Raw genomic sequence first — 16,231 nt, forward strand, 5'->3', positions numbered from 1 at the left:
AGTGGCCTTTGAAGTCTCGAGCGCTTCACTGATGCATAAGAAAGAAGAAAAGAAAAGAAAGTGAAGTGGCTCAGTCATGTCCCACTCTTTGCGACCCTATGGACTGTAGCCCACCAGGCTCCTCTGTCCATGGGATTCTCTAGGCAAGAATACTGGAGTGGGTTGCCATTTCCTTCTCCAGGGGATCTTCCCGACTCAGGGATTGAACGCAGGTCTCCTGCATTGCAGGCAGACGCTTTAACCTCTGAGCCACCAGGGAAGCCTGATGCATAAGAAAACTTTTAATAGAACATGCCGGGCAGACCAAGTGTCTAGGTGGATCCACACACTTACGAGATGTCTCCGAGGTCCTAGCGTCTGAGATGGTAAAAGAAAACACTCACATTTCTTCTGATGCCTCTGCTGTTAGCAGACAGCTAACACTAATAACCTTCCAAAGATGGTCCCTCTGTCCTCCCTGAAAACCTGACTGTGGAGGAACCTGTCAGTACATTAAAGACAAGGTGCAGCTCACTTCCATGTGTCAGTGTTGCCCTGCTCCAGGAGAAGATGGGTGAGGCAACAGATGACGGCATCATATGGGTTTTTTCCTTCTGTAATTGAAGGATAATTGCTTTATAATTTTGTGTTGGTTTCTGCCATACATCCACATGAGTCAGTCACAGGTATACATATGTCCCTTCCCTCCTTAACCCCCCTGCCACCCCGTCCCACCCCTCTAGGTTCTCACAGAGCACCAGTGAGTTCCCTACTTCGTACAGCAAATTCTCACTGGGTATCTGTTTTACCTGGAGTTCCCTGGTGGGTCAGACGGTCAAGAATTGGCTATATGTTCCTCCTCCTTACTGAAGGAGGAGACAGACAGAACAAGCTCCATCTTGAAAGCAATACTTCTGTTTTCTTGGACCAGAGTGTGGACTTTGAGTTCTATGCCCAGTGTCTATGGAAATGACTTACCAACTGGAAAACCAGACCCCCCGGAAGGAAGAGCCCCAGAAGTAGTGCCTAGACTCTCCGTCAACTAAAAAAATACCCAAACTAAAAAAAAAAAATGTAATGGAATCATACATTCTATTCTGCTTATTGGGGTATGACCACAGGCCTATTGATAATTGTCCACTGGTAACTACCTAGGCATAAGGCATATGAATCACAGGTTAACTTTGATTGTATCTTTCTTTTCCTTTGTTCAGACTAGTTTCAGGGAATTTGGGGAGGTGGGTTTGGGCACGTACACTTAGGGTATATAAGGTTTCAACTGCACTCCACGATCTGCATTGTCCTTCGGAGTGAGTCTGTTTCCCGGAATGTGTGGCTGCAGCACTACGTCATACCACAAATTCTCACTGGCTGTCTATTTCACGTGGGGCTCCCTGGTGGCTCAGATGGTCAAGAATACACTGTATGTTGAAATATTACCCTTTCAGTTCATCCCTCCGTCTCCGGATCTATTTTTCTTAAATTGTTCTCGATGTCTTTTTGGAGCACGAGGCCCCATTTTTGGAGAGTAATGACTGTGATAGTAACCAGGTTCATTTGGCCTGACAGCCTTGTCCACAACCCTTCTTAAGAGGAATTGGGAAAAGGGGTCTCGTGGCTTAGGGACTGTGGTTGTCAGTGGCTGTGCCGGTTGGTGTCCGTGCAGACGGAACAGCCCCTGTGGCAGCGAGGGCCGTGGAGGCATGACCAATCAAGCAGCCTGAATCTCGACTCTGCCCTTTCCTGCTTAGGTGTGAAAGGTTGTTGCTGAACCTCCGAAGATGCTGGGATTCTTGGCCTCAGGAGGAGAAGAATTCTATCCGGGGCCAGAGACGAGGCTTGATCGCTCAGAGCTTTTGTGTCATAGAGTTTTATTAAAGCATAAAAGAGATAGAGAAAGCTTCTGACATAGACACCAGAAGGGGGTGGAAAGAGACCCCTCCTGCTAGTCTTTAGCCGGATGTTGGATAGCTACTGCTGCTGCTGCTAAGTCACGTCAGTCGTGTCCGATTCTGTGAGACCCCATAGACGGTAGCCCACCAGGCTCCCCTATCCCTGGGATTCTCCAGGCAAGAACACTAGCAGTCTGCTAATCAGAGGAAGGAAATGTCTCAAAACTCAGAGATTGCCACCAGGTGAGTCATCCCGGCCATAGAACGATTGACATGAATCTTGAAGGAAGGCAGATTTCCATACAAATAAATAGTTTCATTAACACGGATTAAGAGGACAATGTATGAATATAACATACTGGTTTGTTAAGGAGGTTCTGAGCCTTTAGGCGGAACCGACTTGAAGACAGAGTCTAGGGTGAATGCATAGTACATTAACATGGCTTCAGACAAACATTTCCATAAGAAAAATGCATTGGTTAGCTCAGTGAAATTCAGAACGGCCTTTGTTTTACTAACCTATCAATATTCGATAGATAATTTATTAATAAAGGTCTAAGGAATCAAGGGTCTTCCTAGGTAGTGCTAGTGGTAAAGAACTCGCCTGCCAGTGTGGGAGATGTTAGAGATAAGGGTTTGATCCCTGGGTTGGGAAGATCCCCTGGAGGAGGGCATGGCATCCCACTCTAGTATTCTTGCCTGGAGAATCCCATGGACAGAGGAGCCTGGTGGGCTACAGCCCATGGGGGTTGCAAAGAGAGGGACACGGCTGAGTAACACTTCAGTTTATTAGAGGGGCTTCCTTGGTGGCTCAGAGGGTAAAGAATCTGCCTGCAATGTGGGAGACCTGGATTGGGTACCTGGGTCAGGAAGATCCACTGGAGAAGGAAATGACAACCCACTCCAGCATTCTGGCCTGGAGAATCCCATGGACGGAGGAGCCTGGTGGGCTACAGTCCATGGGGTCGAAAAGAGTCTGACACGACTGTGTGACTAATACTTTCACTTTTAAGGGATTAAGAAATGCTGTCATTTTCAATCAACAGAACAAAGGGAACGGGAGTAAAAAGAACTGTAGATACTCTGTGTTTAAATGAAAAAAAAAAAAAAAAGAAAAGAAAGTATCCCAGTGGTGGGTGTTAGGAATGGAAACACTTACCCTTGCTTCAGGAGATGCAGAGGAGGCATCTGCCTTGTGCTGAGGTCTGGGCTGTGAACCCGGGGTTGCCGCCCGAGGGAGCAGACCCTTGCTTGTTGGGGGCGTCAGCACACTCAGGAGATTGTGGTGGGGCTCACGGGAGGGCCTCGTGCTGGCCCCTCAAGGGATGGCCCGGGCCACGTGCCCCTCGGTCTTCTCTGCCAGCTCCCTGCTCCCCTGCAGACGGAGGACCCTGGGTGAACGTGGTCACCACAAGGGCAGGGAGCCTCTCTCGGGGGTCTTGTCTCTCCAGGAGATCATACCCCCTTTTCTTTTCCATTTTCTTACCTTTCTTTAATTTTTGGCTGTGCTGGCTCTTCGTTTCTGTGCATGGTCTACTCTGGTTGCAGGGTTTGGGATTCTCACAGGGTGGCTTCTCTTATTGCAGAGAATGGACACAGGAGCCCAGGCTGATTCTTAACCGCAAGAGGACCAGTGAAGTCCCTCTGCCGTCTTTTCTAATCCGGATTCCACAACAGTGTTACATCAAAGTGCATACAGGAGAGTTATTCCATGAAGCCAGATTCTACATGTAGAAACTGTGAGTCAGCGTAGCGGATACAACTCTGCAAAACTTTACAAAAGAAAAGCACTGAGTGCCAGCTTACAAGCCGGTGGTATTTAAAAGGCAACAGTTCAAAATGCAGACACTGATTTATCAATAGGGCTCAGAGAGGCCAGATACCACTCATCTCTTTGCTGCCTGAGGAAATAACAAAGTCAGTGATTTTTTTTTCCCCCTCTTCCTTTCCAGTGCTATCTGGGAACTATAGATTGAAAGTTACTGATACACTCAATTAAACAGATAGTATCATGCAGTTACTAAATTCGGGTTTCTTTATAGGAGTCCTTCGCAGACACATGCAGGGGCAATTACATGCAATTTGATGTCATAATATAAGCCAGGACAAGTTGAAAGAAGCCAGTGGTTCTTTGTGTCTCTAAACTAATATCCAAGGGCGTCTTTCCTAATTAAACAGAAGGAGATGTGTGGACTTGTAACGTTCGTGTTTTATTTCTGAAAGAGGTCAAAACCTGAAGGGAAAGGGAAAGAGAAGTCGCTCAGTCGTGTCCGACTCTTCACGACCCCGTGGACTGCAGCCCACCAGGCGCCTCCATCCATGGGACTCTCCAGGCAAGAGTACTGGAGTGGTGTGCCATTGCCTTCTCCAATGAATGAGTCTGCTGCTGCTGCTAAGTTGCTTCAGTCGTGTCCAACTCTGTGCGACCCCATAGATGGCAGCCCACCAGACTCCCCCGTCCCTGGGATTCTCCAGACAAGAACACTGGAGTGGGTTGCCATTTCCTTCTCCTGAAGAGTTATTCTTAAAACCTTTAGTGAGTTTTCTATCAGTAAGTATCAGTGTCATCAGTGTCATGGGCTATTGCACCATGAAATTCATGGCAAAACATTCCCATCATTTCTTGTTCTCGTTGCCCCTATCTAGGGATTTTCTTCCTAGATTGGGGGGGGAAGAAAAAGATTTCCCCCCAAGTCCTTTTTTAGAGACAGCAAACATTCATGCATCATAAACGGAAACCATGCTCTTCACAAGGGTGTTTTCTTGGAGCAGCAAATTTTGGTTAGACACTGAGGTCATCTTGACCAATCATTTAGCACAGGTTCACGGCGGAAATTACAATAATCATCTCACAAGGCAGTGAGAGTACAGGATCAGTTCAGTTCAGTTCAGTCCAGTCGCTCAGTCGTGTCCGACTCCTTGCGACCCCATGAATTGCAGCACACCAGGGCTCCCTGTCCATCACCAACTCCCGGAGTTCACTCAGACTCAGGTCCATCGAGTCAGTGATGCCATCCAGCCATCTCATCCTCTGTCGTCCCCTTCTCCTCCTGCCCCCAATCCCTCCCAGCATCAGAGTCTTTTCCTATGAGTCAACTCTTTGCATGAGGTGGCCAAAGTACCGGAGTTTCATCTCTTAATAAGGCAATAAAGAGATAACACACTCCGACACTAGATGATCGTTCCAGGTAAGGGGGTGATGAAAGGAATGGTTGAGGTGAACCTTTCTACGAGTTGATTCTCTGAAGAGTTGGCCTGGTGAACCGAGAGCCACATGTTGGCTCCAGTGATGGGGACACATTGACAACAGCTTGTTGCTGGAAACCATTCCCGGGAAAGTGAAGGTTCCAGTGTTTGGGGGGGACATTATCTCCATTCTGAGTCTGTGTGTGCTAAGTCACTTGAGTCGTGTCTGACTCTGAGACCCTGTGGACTGTAGCCCACCAGGCTCCTCTGTCCATGGCACTCTCCAGGCAGGAACACTGGAGTGGGTTGCCATTTCTTCTTCCAGGGGAATCTTCCCGACCTGGGGATCGAACCTGCGTCTCTTACATCTCCTGCATTGACAGGCGGGTTCTTTAGCACTAACTCCACCTGGGAAGCATGGTTTTCCACCCACTGCTGGCAAAGTGGCGCCTTGCCCAGTCTGGAGCTAAATGCCCTAGGATTTGCAGAGGCCATTTAGATAAGCATCGAGGCACCTTGCCCAGGTGGAACACTCTGGGACAGTCCTGTCAACCACCGGCTGTGTGTGCAGTCTCAAGGGCCCCTGCCAGACCTGCTGGCACCTCACACGTTCCTCTGCCTTAACTGTGGGCGTGCATGACGACGTCCCAACCACAGTTGCACTTGTCTGTCAAAACAGCTGTACATGTAAACACAACTTTGTTGCCACCACATACTAGTGGGCTGGAAATCATATCAGACCTATCCACAGCAAAGGGGTTGGTTCAGCATGCTGAGGGAGCGGTATTCTGATCAGGAAACCTCTGCTTTCAGGAGAGGGAAACCCAGCCCCAGCGACCTGCAGAAAGAGGCGGCTTTGGCTTCCGTCACGTTGAGTGGTGCGGGTGCATCAGAAGCTCCAAGGACACCCCTAAGGTAAGCGTTCCTCCCCGCTCTGGATGTGCGCCTGTTGACCTGATGCGTTCACGCCCTTTTTTGTTTAATCACAGTGTGCCGACTGCTTATTCGAGGGCACCTTCCCTCACAGCCTTGAGTGGTTCCACATAACCATCACCAGTTCCTTGGTCTCTCTGCTCAGTCATTCCTGTGCCTCATTAAGCAGACTGTGCGTGTAATTCATCCACCTTGAACACTGACTCGGCATCTACTTGGCTAGCTGTTGTGTTGCACCTTTGTTATTACAAAGAAACAAATTTAAACATTAGAATGGTGCACATGTATAGTAATGAAATGCTTAACATTCTGCCCGTGTCGGAGTAGATCTTAAAGCTAAACTGAAGGTCCGCGTGCCACTCACGTCACCAAAGGCAGAGGTGGCGTTTGATGATTTTGCCCTGTATGCCCAGAGGACACATGGTTGTGACCTTAATAAAAACGATGTTTCCTGTATGACAGAGGAAAGAAAACCCTCCTCATTTCTCATCACCGAAAAAGAGTCAATCAAGTTATTTCCAATTAGGCTCAGAATAAGGTGAAACGTTTTCAAGGTATCCAGAACACTGCTTCAGTAAATTCAGCAAATTATCGAGCCACGTGAGTTTGTTTTGGATGCCTTTGAAATTTAAGGCTGTGTTAATTTATCCTGTAAGATTTATTTCAGTTGTAATCTTAGTTTTGAAATGAAGAAGTTCATTTTGGGTCTTGAAACGGTTGTCATTCATTTTACCTTGTCTATAAGTCAGAAAATTATGAATGTGTTTTCCTGTATGTTTTCCCCATTTCTCATTTAGATGAGTCAGTGATGAAACACTGAATTTATGTAGTTTGACTGTGAATGCCTATAAAAAAAAACCACTCCAAAATGCTCAGAGCATGCAGAATTAGTGCTGGTATGTACGATTGCTCCTGCAGAAGTATTCTATATTCATCCTTAATGCAGCAGGCTCAGGCATAACTATGTTTTATCACTGGAATCTGTTATCAGGCTGCTGTCAGTGACGGGTTCTTGAATTCAGTCCCTTAAGCTGGATCGCACAGAGCTGATTTTGCTGAGCTCGCAGTAGAGCATCGACGCTGGTGGGTATAAAGGGCGTCCAGGCAAGGTCTGTGGATCTTCTGTGTTCGTAGCTGTTGTCAGGCGCCCTGTCGGGTCCGTGCATTACTTACCGTCCATCTCATCCTCTGTTTTCTCCGTGTTGGAGAGTTTCTCAATCTTGCTACTGTCCTACCTGACCTGTGCCCAGGAAGCCGCAGTAGGACTGGTAACCAGAAGCTAGCTTGAGCGTAGCAGTAGTCTCGTTTTCTCAGTGAACCCCGAGACCGCCGCATGACGAGAGGAGCTGTGCCGTGGAGATCAGGTAACCGAGACGATGCTCAGGTGTGAACGGCGGTCTCCCTCCGCCCTTCCTCCGGAGGGCTGGTGGCCCTTCCCTGCGTGCCGGAAACGGCACAAGTATCTCCTGTCTTGCACCTCAGGTTGTGCCTGATACTGCCTCGGAGCTGATTCTGACTGCTGGGTCCCAGAGTCCAAATGCTTCCCCTCAGTCAGAGTGGGAGATTCTGCGAGTCGGGTGAACGTAGAACTGGGGGCCGTTGGGGGCAGTGAGCTTATTTCCCCGAGACCTGAGTGCACGGTTGGAAGAAAAACAAGAGGCAACTGCGAGAAGCTCCACCTGTGCCTCAATGATCCGCGGAGCGAAGATTCGTATGGTAGAAAGAATCAGAGCCTGGAGAACTGGTTTCCTAATTACTGAAATACGGAAACCCAAAGCTGATGTTGCAGTTCTGGGGAGAGTAACAGAGACTAGGGCCACCACCCAAGCTGGAGGATTTCAGGCGCTTTGTTTTCTGTCTCAGTTCCGTTGGACTGACTTGTTTAAGCGGACTTGGAGAAGCGTGTTGAGTCAACCGAATAGGACGCCCGTGGGATTTGCCGCTTTGCTGCAGATACCGTCTTTCTCTTTGAAGAAATGGCAAGCCACCTGACTCCAGATATGGAGTTAAAGACCTGCTCCTTTTTTTTTTTAATAACTATTATTTTATTTAGTCTTTATCACAACCCCATGAAATAAGTCCTCTCTTTATCCTCACTTTTAAACCAAAGAAACCGAGGCACAGAGAAATTGTCTATCAACATTTTGATAGATAGCTTTTCAGTTTTTTTCTGTGCATGTATGTATTTTTTTATTTTAAGCCAAATTAGATTAACACACTTGATATTATTTTCTAATACGCTTCACTATTTTCTATTTACTCAACAAAATAGCATGAACATTTCCCCATATTATTAACTGTTCTCTTGCAGTATATATTACATAAATGAAGAATACAAATATCTCATTGTGAGTCACTCAGTCCTGTCCGACTCTTTGTGACCCCCACAGAATATAGCCCGCCAGATTCCTCTGTCCGTGGGATTCTCCAGGCAAGAATACTGGAGTGGGTTGCCATTTCCTTCTCCAGGAAGACCTGCTCCTTTTAAATCAGTTTATTCTCCCCTGATCCATTCTCTTCTAGATACTTTATCCACATAAACCTCAGCTAGTCTTAGCGAGCAGACAGGCATCCAGGTAGATCCTATTCATACACTGCCCACTTACCGCGTAGCTTGGTCTTCGGCCCAGTGTTAACTAAGCTCAAGTGAGTGGTATAGAATGGTAACCACGTGAACAGTTTCTTCCCCTGGTTCTTGAGAAAGAAGGACAGATCACTCCCATTCTTCTTTCCTTCCCATTGACAAATGGTGGTCCAGATGACCTTAACTCACAGATATTAAGACAAATACACCAGGTTATGGGGTCACGTGTGGAGGACTGCAAAGTTATCCTTCCAGCCCTTAACCACCCAGCCGTATCTCTGGGGTGTTCCAGGAGAGACGCAAACATCTAGCTTATCAGGTGTGTTTCGAGTCTTTGTGTGGCAGCAACCGAACTTGCTTCCCAGATAATGAGCATGTTGTCCTGTCTGTCTGCTCAGGTTCCCATTTCCGCATTCAGATGCTTGTGTTCTCTGGGTCCCTTGAAAGCCCCTGTTCGTTGGAGCACTGGGTCCTCTCTGTGTCCCTACCCCTCTCACCGTTGCCTGTCTGTCTCTGTACAGAATCAAGGTGATCTTCTGCAAAGGACCAGTCACACACGCCTGTAGGTGTGACCACATCTGATGGTGATGTAGATACTCTGAAGCTAAATACCTGAATCTTTTATGCTTAAAAATATTCCTCAGAAGTAAAAGGTGATGAGTAATTTTGCAGTGGGGAAACCTGAAACGCTTGGTTAACCCAGTGATCAAGGTCAGTATCAACTGGGTTATGTCTTAGTGACAGCATGTGACCTTGATATGATGTGTGTGAGAAGGCCACTTTACCTCTGGGGTCTTTCTCCAAAATGCCTGTAACCTCAGCATAATCGTGAGAAAAACACTGGGGAAAATGAAATTGAAAGATGTTCTACAAAATACCTGCCTAGCATCCTTCACGGAGAAGGCGATGGCACCCCACTCCAGTACTCTTGCCTAGAAAATCCCATGGACGGAGGAGCCTGGTAGGCTGCAGTCCATGGGGTCGCGAAGAGTCAGACATGACTGAGCGACTTCACTTTCACTTTTCAGTTTCATGCATTGGAGAAGGAAATGGCAACCCACTGCAGTGTTCTTGCCTGGAGAATCCCAGGGACGGGGCAGCCTGCTGGGCTGCCTTCTATGGGGTCGCACAGAGTCGGACACAACTGAAGCGACTTAGCAGCAGCAGCGTCCTTCAAAGCTGCCAAGGTCATCAAAACCAGGGAACGTCTGAGAAACCGTCAGAGCCTCAAGGAGACCAAGAAGCTATGACCCCCTAAAAAGTTTATGTGATACCCTGGTTAGGATCCTGGTGCAATGCACGGACATTTAGGGGAAAGCTAAGGAAAGGCAAATAAAATACAGATGTTGGTGAATAATAGTTTGTCGACATCAGTTCATTGGTTATGACAGAGTACCAGGTAAATGGAAGACCTTAAAATGTGAGGGGACTCTGTAACATTCTTGCAGCTTTCCTGTAAATCTAAAGCTAGGCTATAACAAGAAGTTTACTAGTTTTTTTCCCCCCCAAAGTGGGTCTTTGTTGCTACTCTTGTGCTTTCTAGTCGTGGTGAGCAGCGGCTACTATTCGTTGGCAGTGCACAGGCTTCTCATGTCAGTCTCACACTCAGAAGTTCCAGCGTGAGGACTTGTGTTTCCTCTTTATGCATGCGTGCTCAGTCGTGTCTGACTCTTTGCGACCCCATGGACGGCAGTCCTCCAGGCTCCTCTGCCAATCAGATTCTTCAGACAAGAATACCCAAGTGGGTTGCCATGCCCTTCTCCAGGGGATCTTTCCCAACCCAGGGATGAAACCCACGTCTCCTGCATCACAGGCAGATTTACCACCTGAGTTACCACAGAAGCCCTGATAAAGGAAAGGATATAATCTGGCTGAGAATGAGGGCTATAGTCATGGGATCTCAAGGTTCAGGAATTAAAAAAAAAAAAAAAAAGCAGGATCTTATCCAAAGACTCAGAAAAAAATTGCATGAGATGTCAGGATGGAGTAAGCGTCCAAGAAACTGGAAGCAAAGGCGAGTCCCATGAGGGTTTACTCTCCCCAAGCTGGATGCTCTGTAATTTGTATCCTCCACCCTGCTTGTTGGTTTCATGAGCTACACGGCCACTGCTTGCGAAACATGGCTAGCCAGACCCCCGAAACCCCGTTCACCCATTTACCAGCATAGATGTGCTGATGTTTCTTCACTAGACAGTAATGGGAGCCCTAAACGTGCGAATGAGGGCGCTGGCCAGGGTACCCAGCTCCAGTCTCTGATGTAATTGTAGGCACATACCTTTCTCAGCTTTCTCATCTGTCGAATGAAGGTAGTACACATCCCCAGCAGAGAGGTGTGATAGCTAAGGAGCAAATACAGAGCACAAGCAGATATTGGGGGACATAGATCAGCTTAGCGTTGGACCATTCATAGGAAGATGTGTGTAAAACGATGGGCCGCAGGAGTTGAAGGCATGGGCTGGGAACCTGCAGATACAGGAGAGGACTGGATGATGTAGGTGAGGGGATAAAGAGGCTAGAGGGCTGGAGATGGAAGATGTTTGCAGAAGGACATGGGCTACAGAAATAGAACCACCCATGGCCAGAGAGAGGGATGTTTGATCAAAGATGCCTGAGACGAAGACATCCCAAATGGTGACAGTTCAGTTCAGCTCAGTTGCCCATTCGTGTCCGACTGTCTGCGACCCCATGGACTGCAGCACGCCAGGTTTCCCTGTCCATCACCCACTCCCGGAGCTTACTCAAAGTCAAGTCCATCAAGTCGGTGATCTGTGACCCCACGGACTGCAGCATGCCAGGCCTCCCTGTCCATCACCCACCCCCGTAGCTTGATCAAACTCCTGTCCGTTGCATCGGTGTTGGCATCCAATCATCTCATCCTCTGTCGTCCCCTTCTCCTCCCGCCTCCCATCTTTTCCCAGCAGACTGAAGCAAAGACGGGGGCTATTGGAGTGGGTGGTTTGGGGACATCCAGACGGCAGAGTCCCTAGTGGCTTCTTGGTTCCATAAAGGGAGATGTTCATAAAAGCAGGAAGATGGAAAAAGGAGCAAAGCTCTGGGCATCACAGACAGGACCACAGACAGATGAATCAGGGCAGAAGGGGACAGTGGCTGGTATCCAGAGAGGGCACATGATACCATCGAGGAACTGACGCTGTAATAGGCACAGTGTTCACAGATTTTCACAAGAGTTAGAGAGAAATGAAATTTGCTTGATGTGACCCCATAGTAAGTACTGGAGAAGGAAATGGCAACCCACTCCAGTATTCTTGCCTGGAGAATCCCACGGACAGAGGAGCCTAGTGGGCTACGGTCCATGGGGTCGCAGAGAGTTGGACACTACTCAGCGACTATCAATCACTCACTCAGTACTAAGTACATTCCTTTATCTGACCTGGTTTGATTCCAGGTTGCCCATCACAGTGATAACGTCCAGGCTTTAAATGGGCCTCTCTGGTGGCTCAGTAAATGGTATTAGCTTGTTTTTGCTGACGGGTCCTGTGAACAGTCAGCTGTGGGTTTCTGAAGGTCAGTGGACTGCATGTGAAGGTCATCGTTCTCATTTCTGTTGGGTGCTGGATTTACACCCTCGAACCGCGTTGTGATCTGGAGGGGTCTTCCTGTTCTCTTCTCACCTGTGCTGGGTTCTCTGTTGTGAAAGAGGCCAAACCGTCAGGAAAAAGGTCATGTTTTATAGGGCCAGAGGTAGTTGCCAAAGCAAGACGATGTAATCGAATGCGGTTCTTTGTCTCGTAACTTGAGCAGTGCCGTTCTGCACGCAGAAGATAAAATCTGAAACTGTCCTCCAGCGCTGGCTGGCTTCAAGGATCACATGTTCCATGACATTTTTAACCTTTCGTTGCATCCTCCGTTGTTTTTTCTAGCTAACTGGGAACTTGACCTCAGAACTACCATTGTTTTTCTTTTCATCTTTTTAAAATGACTAACCAAATGTGACTTTCTTTCAAGGGCTATCTGTGTCAAGAATTTTAAAAGTTACTAATCTGAGTGGTTCTGGAATTCGTAACTGAGCTTGGATTTTTGACTGGATGTGACCTTCATGAAGACACCTCTTGTATTGTCACAGATTGCAAAACTAGTACACAATAGGATTGATTCAAGATCGTGTCTTTAAAAAGCTAGCTCCTTACTGCTGATGTAAGATTCTGGATCACACTGGCATTGAAAATTCTTTTCCATACAAAGGAATATAATTGCAGAAAACAAAATCACCACTTGACTGCCAGAGGTTTTTTTTTTTTTCTTCCTTGAGGTCATTGTACCTTCGTTGAACTCTGTTTTAACTGTGAGCAGATGGCACCTAGATTTTGCTGGGAGCTCTGACCTTGAACGTGGATGGCAAGTTGCTGGATTTTGTTTCTCTGTGGTTGGAGAATGACACTGAAGACCCCGAGTAGCTGGGGAATCCTGTGTCTGCCTGGGGCTTACAGGCAAGGCAACTGACGAGCTGACCTCTGGTTCTTTTTTTCTGTCGTGTGAGTCTAGAATTTCTATACAAACATCACATGACCTGGAGAGCCCAGTAAAATTGCTAAAGAAATGCAGGCTTTCTGTCACCTCCTACTACTGTTGACTTTGGGTCTGTTCGAGGACCAGCCGTTTAACCCTTGTGATGACCTGAGGCCCTCATCAGTCCAGTGAGGGAGGCTGGGCAGAGATTACGCATGCTTCTGAGCTACCGATGAGAATAATTCATGGTGGACGATGCTCAGGTGGAAGGTGTGGTGTGAAAGAGGCTGGTTCAAGCAGCGATTCGTCACAGCCCTTTAATGGTGTCATCATTTCAGCAGAAGCTACGGTGAATAATGTTCTGTCTTCACTAGGGGATCCTTTTTTTTTCTTTTTAAGTGGCACTGGATCCTTTTATCTGTAAGAACTGGATTGAGATATAACTGGCAGAAAATATACTGCATGTGAAAGTGAAAGTCGCTCAGTTGTGTCCGACTCTTTGCGACCCCATGGACTGTACAGTCCGTGGGATTCTCCAGGCCAGAATACTGGAGTGGGCAGCCTTTCCCTTCTGCAGGGGATCTTCCCAACCCAGGGATCGAACCCAGGTCTCCCGCGTTGCAGGCAGATTCTTTACCACCTGAGCCACCGGGAAGCCCTAAACTGTACATGTTAAGAGTATGTAACATGAACCGTTTTGACACACGATACGCCCTTCGAACCTTCACCTCAGTCAAAGCAATGAACATCCCTGTAACTTTCAAAGATTTGTTTAAGGCCCTTATACAGTAACTCATCTCTCCTGCTCCTCCCTCCACAGACTACTGATATATCGTAGTTTGTATTTTGATCCCTCACTATATAATAGTTAGTATTTCCTGGGGTTTTACATAAGATCGTGCAGTGTGTAATCTTTTGTCTAGTTTCTCCCCTTCAGCATGATTTTTTTTTTGAGGTGCATCCATTTCACTGTGTGTATGAACAGTTCATTCCTTTTTTATTACTCCTCATTACTCTTTATACTGTCTATTAATCTGTGTTACTGTTTGTTACTATTTATTGCTATTGGTTAATGTTTATTACTGCTTGTTACTATTTGTTACTATTTACTACTGTTTCTTTATTACTATTGATCAATGTTTGTTACTGTTTATTACTGTTAATTGCTATTTCTTACTATTTATTACCATCTATTACTATTTTAAATTCCTGTTTATTGCTGTGTAGTATTCTGTTGTATGGATATAAGACTGTATGTTTTATCTGTTCACTTGTTGGGCCTCACTAGGGGCTTCCAGAGGGCTTCCCAGGCAGCTCAGCTGGTAAAGAATCCACCTGCAATGCAGGAGACGCTTGTTCGATTCCTGGCTTGGGAAGATCCCCTGGAGAAGGGAAAGGCTACCCACTTCAGTGTTCTTGGGCTTCCCTATTGGCTCAGATGGTAAAGGATGACACATGGTGTGACAGTCTCTAGGCCCATCCATGGTGCTGTAGATGGCATTAGTTCTTTCTTTTTGATGGCTGAGTCATATCCCAATGAATCAACACCCCTGGTGGCTCAGATAGTAAAGAATCTGCCTTCAGTGCAGGAGACATGGGTTCGATCCCTGGGTTGGGAAGATCCCCTGGAGAAGGGAATGGCTACCCACTCCAGTATTCTGGCCTGGAGAATCCCATGGACAGAGGAGCCTGGCGGGCTACAGTCTGTGGGGTTGCAAAGAGTCAGAGACAACCTACTGACTAGACAACAATAAAGACCACTATCTCATACCATATCCAAAAATTAACTCAAAGTGACTTAAAGACTTACATGTGAAACCTGAAGCTGTGACACTCCTTGTAGAAGACATAGGCAGTATGCTCTTTGACATGAATCTCAGCGGTACTTTTTTGGATCTGTCTCTTCAGGCAAGGGAAACAAAAGTGAAAATAAACAGAAGAGACGAGGTCAGGCTAAAACGCTTTTTCAGTGCTTGCTTTAGGAGCACGTATGCAACACTGGAGTGATACAAAGAAGATTAGCATGGCCCCTGGGCAAGATGATATGCAAATTTGTGAAGCATTCCATATTTTAAAAAATTTTTTAAAAATTAAATGTTTTGTACAGTTAAGCAAACCATCAACAAAACAAAAAGGCAGCCTACTGAATGGGAGAAGATATTTGCAAGCGTTACGCTCGAAAGGCTTAAGATGTGTGTGTGTGTGTGTGTGTGTGTGTGTGTGTGTGTGTGTGTGTGTGGAGAGAGAGAGACAAGGGAGCGGAGGAAACTCATACAACTCAATATTAAAAAAAATAAAATAGTCCTATGAAAAAATGGGCTGAAGGTATGAATACCACATGCCAGTGGTCTGTAGGCACATGTAAATGGGCTGGACATTACTAATTATCAGGAAAATGGAAGTCAAAATCCCAATGAAGTATCCCCTCACACCACTCAGAATGGCTATCAAAAAAAAATAAGTGTTGGTGAGGATGTGGAGAAAAGAGAACCCTCCAGCCCTGTTGGTAGAAATGTTAATTGGCACGGCCGCTGTGGAAAGCAGTTTGGAAGTTCCTCAGAAAGATTAAGAGAAGTACTGTATGATCTCGATTTTCACTCATGGGTTTTTATCTACAGAAAGTGAAAGCACTAATTTCAGAAATTACATGTACCCCAGTGTTCTTAGCAGTGCTAGTTAACAGTAGCCTGGACATGGAGGCCACCTAAGTGTCCCATCAACAGATGAATGGGTGCAGAAGATGTCGTAGATATATTCAATGGAGTATTACTTGGCCATAAAAAGAATGAAATGTTCACAGCGTGGGTGGAATTGGAAGGTGTTCTACTTAGCAAGATAAAGGAGAGAAAAATTACTAGTGTGTTTTTTTTCACTTACACGTGGAATGTAAAAGATAGAACAAGTGGACAGGCACAAGAAAAAGGAATAGACTCACAGATACAGAAAGCAATCTAATAGTTGCCAGAAGCAAAGGGCTGGCAGGATGGGGGAACTAGGTGAAGGGGAGTGAGAGGCACAGAGTGCCAGTTATAAAATAAATAAGGGAGAGAATGTGTAGTGGAGGGAATATAGTCAACAATATGATAATAAGCCCAGTCCATCAGTATCCCTGATTTCAAATAAAGACAATGTCATTTCAGGTGCTTCCTTGGTGGCTCAGATGGTAAAGAATCTGCCTGCAATGCAGGAG

At 46.5% G+C, this 16,231-nt stretch overlaps 1 long non-coding RNA gene and 1 other non-coding gene across 2 annotated transcripts in view; both read left to right on the forward strand.

Annotated features, from left to right (window-relative positions):
• Positions 1 to 2,724: 2,724 nt before the first annotated feature.
• The window catches only part of LOC132344464 (uncharacterized), a 248,265-nt gene continuing 234,758 nt past the window's right edge, over positions 2,725 to 16,231 (forward strand). Inside the window, exons 1-2 of the long non-coding RNA XR_009493650.1 lie at positions 2,725 to 4,422; positions 5,871 to 5,972. This is a non-coding gene — a long non-coding RNA (uncharacterized lncRNA). The remainder of the gene's footprint in view (positions 4,423 to 5,870; positions 5,973 to 16,231) is intronic.
• On the forward strand, positions 15,011 to 15,115 carry LOC112445217 (U6 spliceosomal RNA). Its single transcript, XR_009493665.1, has one exon. It is a non-coding gene; the product is annotated as a U6 spliceosomal RNA (small nuclear RNA).

This window comes from Bos taurus, chromosome Y, assembly GCF_002263795.3.
Source record: "Bos taurus isolate L1 Dominette 01449 registration number 42190680 breed Hereford chromosome Y, ARS-UCD2.0, whole genome shotgun sequence".
Taxonomy (NCBI): Eukaryota; Metazoa; Chordata; class Mammalia; order Artiodactyla; family Bovidae; genus Bos; species Bos taurus.